This window comes from Prinia subflava, assembly GCF_021018805.1.
Source record: "Prinia subflava isolate CZ2003 ecotype Zambia chromosome W unlocalized genomic scaffold, Cam_Psub_1.2 scaffold_33_NEW, whole genome shotgun sequence".
In the NCBI taxonomy this organism is placed as follows: Eukaryota; Metazoa; Chordata; class Aves; order Passeriformes; family Cisticolidae; genus Prinia; species Prinia subflava.
The window spans coordinates 264,539-280,692 of NW_026960610.1; positions in this window are offsets into that span (position 1 = coordinate 264,539).

A 16,154-nucleotide genomic window follows, 5' to 3' on the forward strand; every position below is an offset into this window, starting at 1 on the left:
ATGTGGCATGTCCCTCGCCATCTGTGACATGGTGAGAGTTGCATTCACTTCTCCTTGGTATCTGTTCCTCAGTTCCTGGAGGGCTGTTCTCCATTTAGCATCCCATATCAAAAGTTGTGAATCTGTAAAAATCTTTGAAGCAATGAATCTGAAATCATACACTGTTAAATCATAGGTATTAAATATACCTTTTAAAAACTGTTTGAAGTATAGAGATTTCAAACCATTTTCTCACATCACTTTTCTCAAGTCTCTGACCACATCGCTGTTGTTGAAGCTGTGAAGGTGGTCTGCCTGGAAATTCATTGCAACGTTGCGCCACCTGGTGGCGCTGTTGCTGCCACTGCACCAGCTGGGTGTAGCAGCTCAGTGCCTGGCTGGCCAGGCAGTTTTGATTGAGCTGAGGGATTCGGGGTTGATGAAAACACTGAAGGGATGCCTGGCACGGCTGACTGTGACACTGTGATGCAATGGACATGTTTGTAAAAAATTCTTTGCCCTGATCACCGCGGCTTTTGGGTGCTGCTGTGTGTTTCTTATAAATTTTGAACAAGCACCAGAATTGAACATCGATGTTGCAGGCTCAGTGAGACTGCAAGAAAATCCCGGTGCCACTGGCTCTCTGTTGCCCTGAGGCAGCTCCGGTGCAGATGAGAGGGAATGGGCGGAGCCCTGCTTTCATTTGTTGTGGGGGGGCAGCGCCAAGAGGGAAATCCCCACCCTGGCCCCGCCCCACCCCTGCCTGCCCTGGAGTAGCAGGTCCCGAGGAAACGTCCCCTCCCCTCTCGCGCTTGGAGTTCTCCCCTCCCTGCAGGTAGGTGTCTGCTTTCCCAGCCGCCTCTGCTCTCACCAGAGACTCCTGCAGACACTTGCACAGCTTGGATCCTCCCCATCTGCTAGGCCCTGACTTTTCCAAAATTAAGTAAAAACCACTCCTTCCGCGCATCTACCGTTCGTGACCTCGTCTCCTGTCCCACCTGCTCTGTCTGTTCTTTCTGCTCTGTCTCCATCCACAATGGCTGCAAGCATTCACCTCCCTGTCCCGCTGCCTCCCTGCCATCTGTGTGATCAGGCGGCACGCTTTTGAGCAACCCCTGCCCATGCGTCTTGCTTTCCCAATGCGGGGCATCCCTGGACAGCCCCTGCTTGTGGTGTGTGTGTTCTGGTGATCAATCCTGACACAGCAGGTTTTCTCATTGCCCCTGCTCAAGCAGCCCCTCCACTCTCCCCACCTCTCCCACTTCCTCCTGGGGGGGGGAGAGAGGACAGCACAAAGCTGCCAGGCATTGTTTGCCCGCCGCTGCTGGAATTTGGGATGGGCTGGAGGGGAAGAAGGGTCCCTGTCCCAGAACACCCAACTCTCCCTCCTGGGGCGCACGTGTTTGCAGAGATTCGGGATGTTGTGACAATTCTGGGAAAATTAGCATCTGTTGTTGAGGGTTCCATGCCCCATCAGTGGGGACTAGGGAAACGAAATTCCCTACTGCAGGCATCACATTTTATTTGCATATAAAAATGCATATGCATTTGTCCTGGTCACAGCAGAGGTATTCCTGCTGAATGAGGTAGTTACAAAGAACAATGATAGGGCTATCTGGGCATGGGCAGCCTCTTTTCACATTTTAATTAGGAAAAAGTTGCCAGACAACTTTTCTTCAGGGCAGTTTCCCTCCCTACTCAAACTGACTGAGGTGTGAGGGTTACCTCTAGCCAGGAGGGGGTCAGTTGCTTTTGAGGGACAGCAGCCTCACCCGAGTTATGGGGGTTCTCGGCAAGATGGAAAAACCCCCATTTTTCTCAAAGGCTGGATGACGGCACAAATTGGGAGGAGGGCAGTGGCATTCTCAGAGCTCTTTTTATATGCTAATGCGTGCTCTATGTTTTCCTCTGGGGGGGAGGGTGCGACTGTCTCGGCTGTCTTGCTATGGGGCTAGGACAAGGATAGCCCAGCCCCCTCAGGGACCAGGAAATTTGTTCATAACACTCCTGGTGTGACAAGCTTCCCTTGCGTGCGGCTTTCCCATTCATTTCGATTGCACACTACATGTTTGGCCATCCCTGTAACAATCCCCCTTGCGCCGAAATGTCTGTGGCCAGGATGAGGGGGGAGGACACAGAGCTTTCACTCAGCACTGGCTGCTTTGTCCCCGCTGAAACCAGGTCACCGAGCGCCACTGACGACGAAGGGATGCATCTGTGGAGTGGAGGGGGGGAAGGCAACTGGAGCAGGATCAGCAGATCACCCCCACTTGCTCCCTGTTCCTTTGTTTCCCCTTCCCAGGGACAGTGCGTTGAAGAACAGGAGCAAGCTTCAAAAAACATCGTCCCCCTTTTTCTGCCCCTGTGGGTGAGTTTGCGGTTGTAAATTTCCTGAATTTGGAGACAAGGATAATTGTGAATCTGTTTGGACAGTCTGGGCTGCCGTGGGCTCCCCTTTCTCCTCACTTGGGATGAAACCTCCCATCTGAGGAGTTTGAACCCTGATCAAATGATCTGGCTGATGGCCAGAATGCAAAGGAGGAATCACTTCTCCTTCTGGGCTCTGCGGCATGAAAGAATCACCCACTGCTGTATTATGAAAAAGAATCTTAGAAAGAATCTGAGCCAGTGCCAAGAGGCCAGATACCACCTCACCCTGCACAGCTCTATTACTTAAATCATTGACCAAATCCTGCCAAAAGGCTGGTTCAAGCAAATCAGAGGTCTTGAGATGTGGATACAAATCGCAAACCCAAAGGAGCAGAGTTTCTGACTCCTGTATTGAAACAGCTACCTGATGGGCAGCCAGGGTGCCCTGCAAAACAGAGAATACATGATGCTTTTCCTTGGAAATAACCACTCTCATATTCTTAAATTTGACCGGCTCTTACCCAGGCCTAAACCAGGCCACCCCTGTCCTTTGGAATCTGATCTAATCCTTTGCCGATCACTGGCCAGCAGCTGTCGGGGTGACGGAATCCAGGCGCCTTGGAGACCTGTCTCAGGCCAAATTCAAGGGCAGCATCTCTGCAGAGATCTTCCTATGATTTTTTTCAGGAGTTCAGCTTCTGGCTCATCGCTGTCAGAGGGCTGGCTGTGTGCCCACTGGGTTATGCCCACCCAAGGACACCAGTTCTCTGATTCTCATCCCTGAGATTTGGTGATAAAATGTCTTTTGCCCTCTGAAATAACTCGTGCCAGAAGCAGAAGAGTCAGGAGTTGTCAGTTCAGGTTTTCTAAGGTTGTTTATTTGTTGTAGTGTGGTTTTGTTCATTTATTTCATGTGAGTTTACTATGTTAAATGGTTTGGTTTTTGTACCCCTATTCCCACTTCCACTTGGTTGTACCCTGGAATTCCCCCTCCTTTGGTTACCTGTCAATCCCCTACTCCCCCTCCTTGGAAGCCTGCCTGTCATTTCAGAGCCTCTCCCCTGAGCTAGAAAGTTCTAAGGAGGGCACCGAGTGATAGGTCAGGACCAGAGGAGGTCCCTCCTTCCCCTACTGGATTGGTTCCTGAGGATGCCTGTTATCCCCGGAGCCACTCCCAAATCACCCCTGACTGGCTGATCCCTTGCCCCTTCCCCTTTCTCCACCCCCCCGTAAAAGCTGGTGTTAGCCAGCAATCAGTGCCCTGCTAGAGCTGAGGAGGTCTCACAAGAGACACCAATAAACTCTTCTGACAACTCGGCAGAGTCCTCCCTTCCTTCCTCGCCTTCGTCGCCTCCTTCCACCTGTGTCCTCTGGCACTGCTCCAGACAAGGACTCACCATGTAGGTCCAGCTTGCGTGCCTTGCTGGCCGTGCCGAAAGCCCCCATGGTGCCAGAGCTAGCCAGGCAGGCTTGAGAAGGTACCTCAAGCAAGCAGGCAGCGTGACATTTATTCTTTCTTATCTCATAGTTCTTTCTGTGCTCCTCCAAGGTTCCTGCTGCGGCAGAGAACACAAGGCAACTCCCCCCAGGTAGGGAGGTCTCAGCCCTTTTGTACCATTCCTCTGACCCAACCACTGTCCACAACGTATTCTTTATTTACAATTAATTACCCATACCTATCACTTATGCTAGCCATGTCACCTCTACTCGAAACCAATCCCTTGTGACCCAGCACTGCAGAAGATGGAGGGCAAGAACAAGAAGGAAGAAGAACAGGTCCACGCCCTGATTCCTCCATCTTGGCTCTTCAGCCTCCATTCTAGGAAACCCCAAATTCTACCTTTTCACCCTGTGATAAACTAACTACTACTCATTTCACACTCTTGAGACTTGTAATTCCTCCTTGACTCTGTGTCAAGGTTTCCAACCCCCCTGTACAGACTCCAAGCCTCCTGCTCGGGTCCCAGACCCCTCTGCAGGGTTCCAGACCCTCCAGGGCGATCAGAGAGATGCCCTAGACTCCAACAGGAGGTGACTTATGCTGACATGTTTTTCTCCCTCAGGAACCACCATGAGTGGCAGAGAGACTGTGGACTTAGGGCCTCTTCAGGCCCCTTGATATTGGCCCTGGAAAAAGACAATAGGGCTAAGCTAAAATGATGTTGTACTACATGCTCCATAAATCAACACTGTGCACACCCTAACAAGGTGTACCCAGCAGACCCACTTGAACAAGAGTTGGGGGATCTGTTTGAACTGCCTCCTAGAAGGCAAGGAGGCTGAAGGGGGAAGCAAATTTGAGACGGTTATTAACCTCAACCCCAGCTCCATCTCTTATTCTGCCTCCTGACATTTCTGACCAAACTCCAGTTTGTTTCATCCCCCACTCCAGTTAAAGCGATTTCTATTTCAACTCCAGCTCCAGCTTTAAGCACAGAAGAATCAACTCCAATTTCTATTTCAAGTTCAGCTCCAGCTTCTACTTTATCCTCTACTTTGAATACTCCAGTTACTCCTAAATCTCTCCCACTGCCCAGCAGTGACAGTGAAGAAGAGGAGCCCTCTCCAAAGGGTCCTTCAGCATCCCGGACTCAGAAACAAACTAAAGAAATTATACAAGCACTTTTGAGGGAGGCAGTAAATCCTAAAGGGAAAACAATGCTTGTTAAGATCCCTTTTTCTACAATGGATTTAGAAGCTTGGGAAAAGATTGCTAAATGCTATTGAAGTGACCTAATAAGTGTGGCAAAGAGGTTGAAGTTTATGATTAAGCAACACTGACCTGACTGGTCAGATCTCCAGCTGTTGTTGGATGCCTTAATGGAGACAGAAAAACAATTGGTTTTGAAGGTATCTGGGGGTTTAGCAGAAGATGCTTGTAGAATAACACAGAGCAGAATTAATGATATCTTTCCTCTCCAGGATCCACGATGGAATCCTCATGATGATATGGGAAAATTAGAGGATTATCAAAATTTTATAGTAAAGGGGTTGGAAAGGGCAATTCCTAAGACAATAAACTGATGGGCCCTATATGCAATTAAGCAAGGTCCCTCTGAAACACCTTCTGAATTTTTAGAACATTTACTATATGCAATGTGTCTCCATACAACTTTAGATCTTGAATCTGAGGAAGGGACAGAACAACTAGTGGGTTTATTTCTAGGACAATCTACAGGGGACATCAGACCAAAAATTCAGAAGATACAGAGTCCTACAGCCTGGGATTTGGAGACTTTGCTAGAAGAGGCATGGAGAGTTTTTAGCAACCTGGAAGAAGGGTGTAAAGAAGGGATGAGAAAATAAGTAGCAGTAGTAAGGGAAGAAGAAAAAGGGAGGCGTGGACAAGGGTCACCAAGGCAGGAACCACGCTCGCTAGGGAAAGATCAATGTGCATACTGCAAGAAAATTGGACACTGGAAGAACCAGTGCCCGGAACAAAGAAAAGGTGATGATCAAAGAAGAGGAGATTGAAAAGAGGAGGCAATGGTTGCTCATGTTAAGGAAGACTGAGGTGGACCAGAGGATCTTACCCTAGGAAACCCTCTGGTTATAATGAAACTAGGGAACAAAGAAAAAGAAATGGAATTTTTGATAGAGACAGGAGCAACATATTCAGTGTTAAATAAAGCTTTATTACCCATAACAGCTGATTATGACATGGTAAAGGGGACAACTGGCCAATCTGAAAGAGCCTATTTTTGTAGGCCATTGAAATATAAACTTGGGAAACAATGGGGAATTCACTGGTTTTTATATATGCCCAATGCTCCATAAGCACTTTTGGGTAGAGATCTAATAGAACAATTAGAGGGAAAAATAATATTTAAAAATGGGGAGATTACTTTGGAGGTTAAGGATCAACAATATGTGAAATTTTTAAGCTTGATGTTGATAAATAATGAGGCTAAAGTTGAAAGTGAAGGTGAAATTTATAGAGAAATAATGGATCAGGTATTTCCTGGGGTTTGGGCTTCTAACATACCAGGGAGAGCAAAGAATGCATCCCCAGTGCAAGTTAAGGTCAAAGGAAAACAGCCACTTAGAGTTAGGCAATATCCCTTAAAGAAGGAAGGCAGAGAAGAGATTAGTCCAGTAATTGAAAACTTTTTGCAGATAGGGTTATTAAAAGAATGAGTCTGAGTTCAGTACTCCTATACTACCTGTTAAAAAGCCTGATGGGTCATATCCAATAGTACAAGATTTAAAAGCTATTAATAGGATAACTGAGGATTTATACCCAGTGCTTGCCAACCCCTACACTTTGTTAACTTGTTTAACACCAGAACTAACACAGTTTACTGTTTTAGATTTAAAGGATGCTTTATTTTGCATTCCTCTCCATGAGGCCAGCCAGAAAATTTTTGCATTTCAATGGCAAAGTCCAAAAACTGGACAGAAGACTCAGCTCACATGGTGCATACTCCCGCAGGGGTACAAGAACTTCCCCACAATATTTGGAGAACAATTAGCAAAAGATCTGGAGTCCTAGGAAGCTCCACCAGGAGGACAGCTGTTACAGTGTGTGGATGACCAAGAGGTATGTGTGGAATGAATGATAAGCCTTCTAAACTTTCTGGGTCTACAGGGGTATCGAGCATCTCAGAAGAAAGCCCAGATGGTGAAGCAAACAGTTATTTATTTGGGCTATGAGGTCAGTGCTGGACATAGAACCTTAGGATGGGATTGCAAGGAAGCAGTATGCCAGACTCCAAAACCCCAGACAGTAAAAGAACTGAGAACCTTTTTGGGCATGACAGGATGGTGTAGACTGTGGATTTACAATTATGGGCTGTTAGTCAAACCCCTATATGCCTTGATTACGGAAGGAAACAGAGACCTCCAATGGAAGAAAGAAGCAACATGAGCATTCGACCAACTAAAGAAAGCCCTCATGTCAGCTTCTGCTCTGAGACTTCCAGATGTGAGTGAACCATTCTTTTTGTTTTCTCACGAAAAGCAGGGGATTGCTTTGGGAATACTAGCACAAGACCTGGGCCCGTATCACAGGGCAGTCGCCTACCTCTCTAAGCAGCTGGATGCAGCAGCTAAGGGATGGCCAGGGTGCCTCAGAGCCATTGCGGCAGTGGCAATGAACATCCAAGAAGCATGCAAGTTCGCCCTAGGCCAGAAGATGACTGTGCTAGCGTCCCATACACTGTCAGCAGTCCTGGAGGTAAAAAGTAGACACTGTCTTTCCCCACAGAGATTCTTGAAATATCAAGCCATAATGGTAAAACAAGATGATGTTGAGATTGTGGTAACTAATATTGTGTACCCAGCTTCCTTCCTCAGTGGTAGTATGGGAGAACCGGTGATCTATGATTGCCTGGAGACCATGGAAGCCACCTAACCCAGTCACCCACATCTGAAGGACACCCCTCTCGAGGACTCTGAGACCTGGTTTACTGATGGAAGCAGCTATGTCATCAGCAGAAAAAGACACACTGGGTATGCAGTTCCCACGAGCCGAGAGGTAATAGAGTCTGGACCATTACCAACCAGCACTTTTGCTCAGAAGACTGAAATAATTGCTTTAACCTGGGCTTTAGAGCTGGCAAAAGGAAAGAAAAATAATATTACATAGACTACAGGTATGCATTTGGGGTAGTTCGTGCACATGGAGTCATGTGGAAAGAAAGGACTGTTGAACTCACAAGGAAAAAGCATTAAACATGCAAAAGGGATAATAAAACTGTTGGAGGCAGTCCAGTTGCCCGAAAAGGTAGCCATCATGCATATCAAAGAACATAAAGTGAGCTCCTGGGGTGACAGGACATTTTGATGCTTTGTATCCCAATCGTGTGTTTCTGTTCCTGTGTTCTCAGTTTGTTTTGTCTATAGCCGCGCCCCTCCCTTGGCTGCTTGCTCTGGCTAGCTCGCTGCTAGCTTTAGGCTCGCTTTGCTAGCTTTGCTCTCTTGCTTTTTGCTTTTTGCTTGTTTTTTGCCATTTTTCTGTTTTTGTTTTTCCCCTTCTTTCCTTCCTCCCCTTCCCTGAAGACATCGGACCTGCTTCGGACCTTGATTCGGGAACGTCAAGGGACTCCCCCGGAGTTTGCATCTAAGAGAAGCTTTGGCACCCTCCCCAGCAGACTGCCCAAGCCGTTCGGCCTCTTTTGGACTGGTGAAAACGTTTGTTGTCATCTCGGGCTGTTTTTCTTGTGTTGGGGAGTGGTTTTTTGTTGTTTCTTGATAAACAAGTTTTTTCCACTTTTCCTCGGAAGGAAATTCCTCCTGATCCCGGTGGGGGGGGGGGGGGGGGGGGGAGGGGGGGGAAGTTGTGGAGGTTTGTTTCCTTTAAGGGGCTCCTTTGGAGATTTTCCCCTAATTTGTCCTAAACCAGGACAAAACTGGAGGAAGGAAATGAGCTGGTGGACAGAAAAGCAAAAGAAGCAGCTAAAGGTGTGGTAATTTCTGAAACGGTTTGTCACAGTGGACACGGGAAGAACCACACGAGGACACACTGGTGAGCGAAGCAGGAAAAGAGAGCGAGTTTATTTACAAAACCCAGTTTTATACATTTCCCATGGTGCCCGTGGATTGGAGGATGGAATTCCACCTCTCAATCCACGTTGGTCGAGCTAACTGTCAATCACATTTCTCCTCCTACCTAGAAATATGTAAACAATAAAAGACTGTTAGCAAAACATGGCCAGTGTTTATAGTAGAAAGTGTGATAAGGTGAAACTTCTGACTCCAATATGAAGAACATAACAGAAGGCTTAAAAAAGTCTTCAAAACCAGGGTGACATCTCACCCTTTTTATCTTTAAAAAAAGAAAAAGGAAAAAAGAAAAATGAACAATTTTTACAATGGAAAAAAACTGTACAGAGTTCAATGATTATCCATGGAGGAATCATCAGAGCGATCACTCGCGTCATCTGCGTCCGAGTCATCGCCCAAGGATTCATCCATTTGATGACCTTCAGTCTGGTCACGGCCTCCATCTCGCCTATCGGCCGGATTCTGCCTCTGCTGTCGCAGGTCAGGACGGACACACTTTGAAGGTACCCAGCGTGCCCCAGTATCTGTGGACACGCACGCATACCCACGCCCCATAACGATCAGGTCATAGGGTCCTTCCCATTGTTTGGTAACTAAATTCCGGACCCGAACCTTCGCTCGAGGCTGATGCGTGTCATCTGAAGCCTGCAACGAGAGGAGGTGGTTTACAATCACAGGGTTACTTGAGTTCTGCGGAACTGTAAGGTAATTGATGGTGTACAATGCTTTGGCCAAGCGACTGTGTGGTGTTTCACCCTGCATTCCCCGTTTTTGCTTCTGGAGGACATGCTTGAGAGTACCATGAGCACGCTCTACAATTGCTTGTCCTGTTGGAGAATGAGGGATGCCAAAGTTGTGAGTCACACCCCATGCCTGTAGGAACTGCCGTACCTGTTGAGAGGCATAAGCAGGACCATTGTCAGTTTTCATGACAGAAGGTATGCCTAGTACAGCAAAGGCCTGCCTCCAGTGGGCAATGACATCGCGGGCTTTCTCTCCAGTGTGAGCCGAAGCCCACATCGCAGAGGAGAATGTGTCCGTGACATGCACATACTTGAGCCGGCCAAACTCGGCGACCTGGGTGACATCGGTCTGCCAAAGCTCCAAGGCCTTAAGGCCCCTGGGGTTAACCCCTGCCAGCAACGGCGCACCAAGGGCATGACAGTCGTCACAAGAGTCAACAATGTCACGAGCCTCAGTGGCCGTCAGGTGAAACTGCTTCTGCAGCGTATGCGCATTTTGGTGGAAGAACCCATGCGATGCCTTGGCCTGTGCGAGTGTGTCAGGCTGAGGAGCAACCCATGCTGGGTTAGCCAGCTTGTCAGCCCTTGCATTACCTTCCGCTACGAAGCCTGGCAAATTTGTGTGACTTCGAACGTGCAGAACGTAATAGGGATGAACCCTGGACTGAATTGCACACCACAAGGTCTTCAGCAGATGAAACAAGGCAGGGTTACTGACTTCCTTCAAAACTGAATACCCTAATCGCTGTGCAATGTCGGCAACATAAGCTGAGTCCGTGACCAGATTGAAGGGTGTCTGAGAGAATTTTTCGAATGCCATGACGGCAGCCCTTAGTTCAACCAGTTGGGCTGACCCGTCCTCATGGCCTTCCAAAATCTGCCATTCAGATCCATCCTTCCAGGTAACAATGGCTTTTCCTGTTTTGCCTGAACCGTCAGTGAAGACAGTGGGTCCTTGCACTGGCTCTTGGCTATTTTTGGGTCGTAATGAAAATCGAGTATCTTTTGCCACTTGCAATAGCTTGTGGCTGGGCAGATGATAAGTGATCTGCCCTGAAAAACCCTCTAGAGCACTTTGTAGCGAAACGTTGTTTGCATAGCTCCAATCAAATTCCTCCCTCTGAACCGGGAGTATGATCTTTGAGGGATCTGCACCCATCAATTGTAAGCAGCGTTGTCGACACTTGATTATCAAGTGCGCAATCAATTCAAACAACGCAGTTGCCGTCTTGTGCGGCTGATGAGGCAGGAAGACCCATTCCAAGACGTGCAGAGGATCAGTCCAATCATCGTTCCATTGGCCAATGATACCTGTAGGATGTAGATCAGGAGTGGTGATGAACACAGTGACATCAATGGAAGGTTCAATACGGTACACCTGGCGGGCTGAAACAGCTTGTTGCACCTCCTCCAGCACTTTTTGTGCCTCAGGGGTCAATTGACGAGGTGACTTTAAATCAGTGTCCCCTTTTAATAATTCAAACAAGGGAGACAGTTGTGCGGTGGTTAGTCCTAAGTAAGGACGTAACCAAGTGATGACACCTACCAGCTTCTGAGCATCATTCAGTGTCTTCACAGGTTGCACAAATTGCACCTCCTGGTGACGGATAGTCCGTTCCAGAATTTTGACACCCAAATATTTCCAGGGAGGTTGCTGTTGTACCTTTTCTGGAGCCACCTGCAGTCCATGTGAATGCAGAGCATTCAACAACTGAGGCTGTATCCTCAGCAGCTCATCCTGGGTGGGCGCAGCCACCAAAATGTCGTCCATATAATGATAGACGTGAGCGTCAGGAAACTGCTTGCGGACTCCAGATAAGGCACGGGCCACATACCATTGGCATAGTACCGGGGAATTTCGCATTCCTTGAGGCAAAAATTTCCATTGATATCTCTGTGCCGGTTCAGCATTGTTTATTGTTGGTACCGTGAAGGCAAATTTTGGTCTGTCATCGGGATGCAGAGGGATCGTAAAAAAACAATCCTTCAGATCCACGATGAGGACCAGCCAGTCCGCGGGAAGCATGGTAGGCGATGGCATGCCCGCCTGTAATGTCCCCATGCCTTCCATCACGGCATTGATTTTTCGGAGGTCTTGTAGCAACCTCCATTTCCCAGACTTCTTTTTGATACAAAACACAGGAGTGTTCCAGGGACTGGTAGATGGTTCTAGATGCCCCTGGTCCAACTGCTCCTGAACAAGTTCACGAAGGGCGACTAGCTTGTCATGAGAGAGGGGCCACTGATTCTCCCAGATGGGTTTGTCCACTAGCCACCGTAAAGGAGGCGTGGGACACTCTGCGCCCTTCATCACAGTGGCCCCCATTAAAAATCCGTGCTGAGTCGCACCCCCCACGTGGCCAAGACATCCCTCCCCCAGAGGTTCTTAGCAGTGTCCGTAACATAAGGCCAAATCGTGGCCGTCTGTCCCTCCGGGTTGGTGATGGTCACAGGATTCTGGCTCACATAGCACTGCTTCGTTCCTCCTATGCCCGTCACAGGTGTCTGCACCAGGCTCAAAGGCCACTGAGGGGGCCAAGCCGCCAGGGAGAAAATCGTAACATCGGCCCCGGGGTCCAGGAGGCCGCGAAGTTAAATCTCTGGTGGCGTTGCACCAGCCATGGACACAGTACACACCATCTCAGGACGGTCTTTGGTCAGGGCAACAGTCCAGTGCACTTGAGGTGGCCCAGTAGAGCTGAAGCCGCCGTCACCTCGTGACCGGTCCTCCGTCCTAGAAATAGAAGACTTAAAAGGAACAAGTTGAGCAATTCGTGTGCCTTTTGGGATAGTCAGAGGGGGGGTAGGTGTGGAGACCATCGCGTGAATCTGCCCTGAAAAGTCGGCATCGATGAGTCCTGTGTGCACAATGATACCCTGAATGATGGCACTAGACCTCCCCATGAGGAAAGCACTCATACCATCACCCAAAGGACCAAAGGCATCCAAGGGGACCCTGTGTATCTTGTCCGAATTTATGAGGACAGATTCTGCTGTGCAGACGTCAACACCCGCTGAGCCACGGGTGCTGGCTGCAAGCCTGCTAAGCAGACCTCCATCGGTTCGGGTGGGGGCAGAGACACTTGTGTCTGAGCGCGTCTCTGCTTCGCGCTGCGTTTCGTGTTTCCCGACACCAGAAGGGGATGGCCATTAGCATGCACCGTCGCCCTGCAATTATTTGCATAGTGATTTGGTTTTCCACATCGAGCGCACAGAAACAAGGGGGCCGTGGTTTTTTGCACTTTCTTCCCCTGTTTTTTCCTGGTTTTGGGACTGCCCTGCTGTTGCAGCCTGCCCTGAGGGCCCATCCAAGCAGGCTGCATCACAGGGGCCATGGCTGGTTGTACAGCCATAGCCACAGGTGACTGCACAGCATCAGCCAAGGCAACAAACTTGCGGCTACGTGTGCTTATCTTTGCACAGGCCTCTGCCATCTGAGCGATGGACGGATCACCAGGAAGTGTGTCGATGATCCTCCTGCAATCAGTATTGCAGTTGCCTCGGCCCAGGTGCTTAAGTAATACCTTCCTATGCTCAGGATCACCGACCTGCTTTTCCACTGCAGCAGTCAGCCTTCCTGCAAAATGCAGGAATGGCTCATCAGCTCCTTGAACAATTGTGGCAAACGATTCCTCTGGAGCAGCCATTGCTATGGTCTGAACCAGAGCTGCCATGCCTACCTGTTGGCACTGCTCAAGCACCAAGGGCGCAAACCCAACTTGTCCATTGGCATCGGCATAATTTCCAATGCCCAGCAGCTTATCGGTATCAACCGTGCGCCTGACATCAGTTGGGCCTAATGTGGCATTTTGCTCCACTGTGCTGTTTGCTAACTGACTCCATTTTGATTCGAAAATTTCATATTCGACAGGTGGAAACAGAGCGCGAGCTAGACTCCGGATGTCATAAGGTGTTAAAAGATGACCGTTGAAAAACCTGAGCATCTGCATTACTTCACTAGACCCCAAGCCATATTTCCCCACCTTATCACGAAGCTCCATCAAGGCTTTCCAATGCAAAGGCTGGTGGGTGTTATGGGTAACACCTGTTATGACAGGGAAAGCCTGGAGACCTCCTGGTAGGGTGGCAGGACCTGCCACATCCCGTCCCGTGGGGTCCACAGGGACAGAGGCAGACACTTGGCTGGGGGCCAGCTGAATGCCAGACACCGGAGGTCCAGCGGCGTCAGAAACAACAGCAGTAGAGCTAATCTTTTCAGACTCCGGAGGACGATGTGTACACATGCAGTCCGTCACTTCCTCCATCTTGACTCTAACTGCCCCCCAAAATCGCTGCTTGTCCTTTGGCCGCACTGTGACATTACAAGGAGGGAGTGTCCAGGTGGAGGATCCCAGAGCGCGGGGTCTCTTGGCCCTGGGAAGGGCCGGCCGGACCCCAGCTGCGTCCCCACCAGCGCTGAAATTAAAAACTGTAGCGCCTGCTCCCATCGCAGGCGCAGCGCCGGTGGGAGGCTGCGGGGGCGGGCCCGCTGGCGCTTCCGCAGCCCCGGCGGTGCCTGCGTCCGCCGCAGCACGGGTACAGGGCTCTTCAGTAGGTGTAGGTTCCGATAGAACCCCCGAGTCCCATGCAGGCAGATTACAATGTGCTGGGACGGGTGCGGCTGGCGGAGCTTTCGCTCCACTGTGCGCCGTGCTCAAGGGCGCCTGCGCACTCAGCGCTGGGGGGGGGACGGGGGGCGGGCACCGGCGCTGCCCGCGGGGCTGCGTCCCCGTCTCGCGCCGCGATCAACGGCGCAGGCGCGGTTCGCGGGACTGCACCCTCTCCACGCGCCGTGCTCAGCACCGCAGGCGCGGCCGGTGCAGTGGGGGGGGGACCCAGGAAGGGAGCAGGGATCGGCGCCGCTCCGCCCTTGCCCGAGCCAGCCGCCGCTCGGTCCGGGATCCCGCCGAGTAAGGTTTCACCGAGGCTCCGCCGGCCAATAGCAGGCGGCAGCCCCCCCGACAGGGAATGCACGGACTGCCCACCCAACAGGACAGGGGCCGGCAAAGAGCCGATACAGGCCCCGCCTCCAGCGGCGCCCGCCCCCTGCACGCTCTGCAGAGGCGGCGCAGGCGCAGAGGCGCCCAAGGAGCCACCCTCGGCGCCCAAGTGGGGCTGCGCGGGGGGCGGCTCCACCCTTGACGTATCCAGAGGATACGTCGTGGAAGTTCCGCATTTCGGGCAGAGCGTGGTAATAGAATCATGCTCTACAAGGGGCGGGGCCCGCGCCGCGGTCTCCTCCCCGCCCGTCAGTGCTGGGAAGGCTTGAATGGAAGGCTCTTCCATCCCCACTCTCCGGCGCTGTGGGGCATGAGTGGGCGGGGCCGGCCGTGACGACTGCGGGGCCCCGCCCTCTCGCTGTTCGAACGGCCGGGGCGGGTTCAGGCTTCCCTTGTTCCCCAAAAATTCGAAATCCGAATCGGAGAGGAACAAATCTTCCAGCGCATCAGCCGGAGGGGGAGGAAAAGAATCCTCCGACCTCGGAGACGGGGGATCGAGCTCGGACGGAGATCCCACGTCCGACACCGCGGCCGCGTCCCTTTGCGGCCCCCCACCTGCCACCGGAGAGGGAGGGTCGCTCAGAGAATCTGCCGAGATCTCCGAGCTAGCGGGATCCATTTCCCGGAAAAAGAGATCAATCTTTCGCCACACAACCAACAACCTTGCTGCCTCCAGCACGAGGGGGGGGGAAGAGAGAAGGTCCATGAGGCACTCCCCCAAACTGCCCCACACCTCCCCAGAAAATGCGTCCGCCGGATCGCTAAAGAAGCCACGCCCCCGGGCCCATTCCAACAAACCCTGAAGTTCTGCCCAGGAAACAGGAACGTGCTTTCGTTCCACAATAGACTTCCAGACATCCAAAGCTATGGAGTCCTCTTTCAAGACCGTATCGAAAGGCATTGTGCAGCAGAAAAGGGGGGTAAACCCGCCAAACAGAGCCACAGAGCCTAGGGAAGGAGTGAAAGGCACTACAGAGCCACAGAGCCTAGGCAAAGACTGAAGGGCCCGACAGAGCTCACCCAGACAGTCCTACCACACACGTCAGGGTCACCAGATGTCACAGTGGACACGGGAAGAACCACACGAGGACACACTGGTGAGCGAAGCAGGAAAAGAGAGCGAGTTTATTTACAAAACCCAGTTTTATACATTTCCCATGGTGCCCGTGGATTGGAGGATGGAATTCCACCTCTCAATCCACGTTGGTCGAGCTAACTGTCAATCACATTTCTCCTCCTACCTAGAAATATGTAAACAATAAAAGACTGTTAGCAAAACATGGCCAGTGTTTATAGTAGAAAGTGTGATAAGGTGAAACTTCTGACTCCAATATGAAGAACATAACAGAAGGCTTCAAAAAGTCTTCAAAACCAGGGTGACAACGGTTGAGGCAGCTTTATTTTCGGATGGTCAAATTTTTATTAAATGTAAGTGTAACTGGATTTCTTAGAGATCAGCAATAAAAATGTATTGTATTATGTTCCATGCTGCTTCAGACCTAATACCATACGTTGAGACTGTTTGCTTGGCTGAATCTAACACTTTCCATTCGTGGGG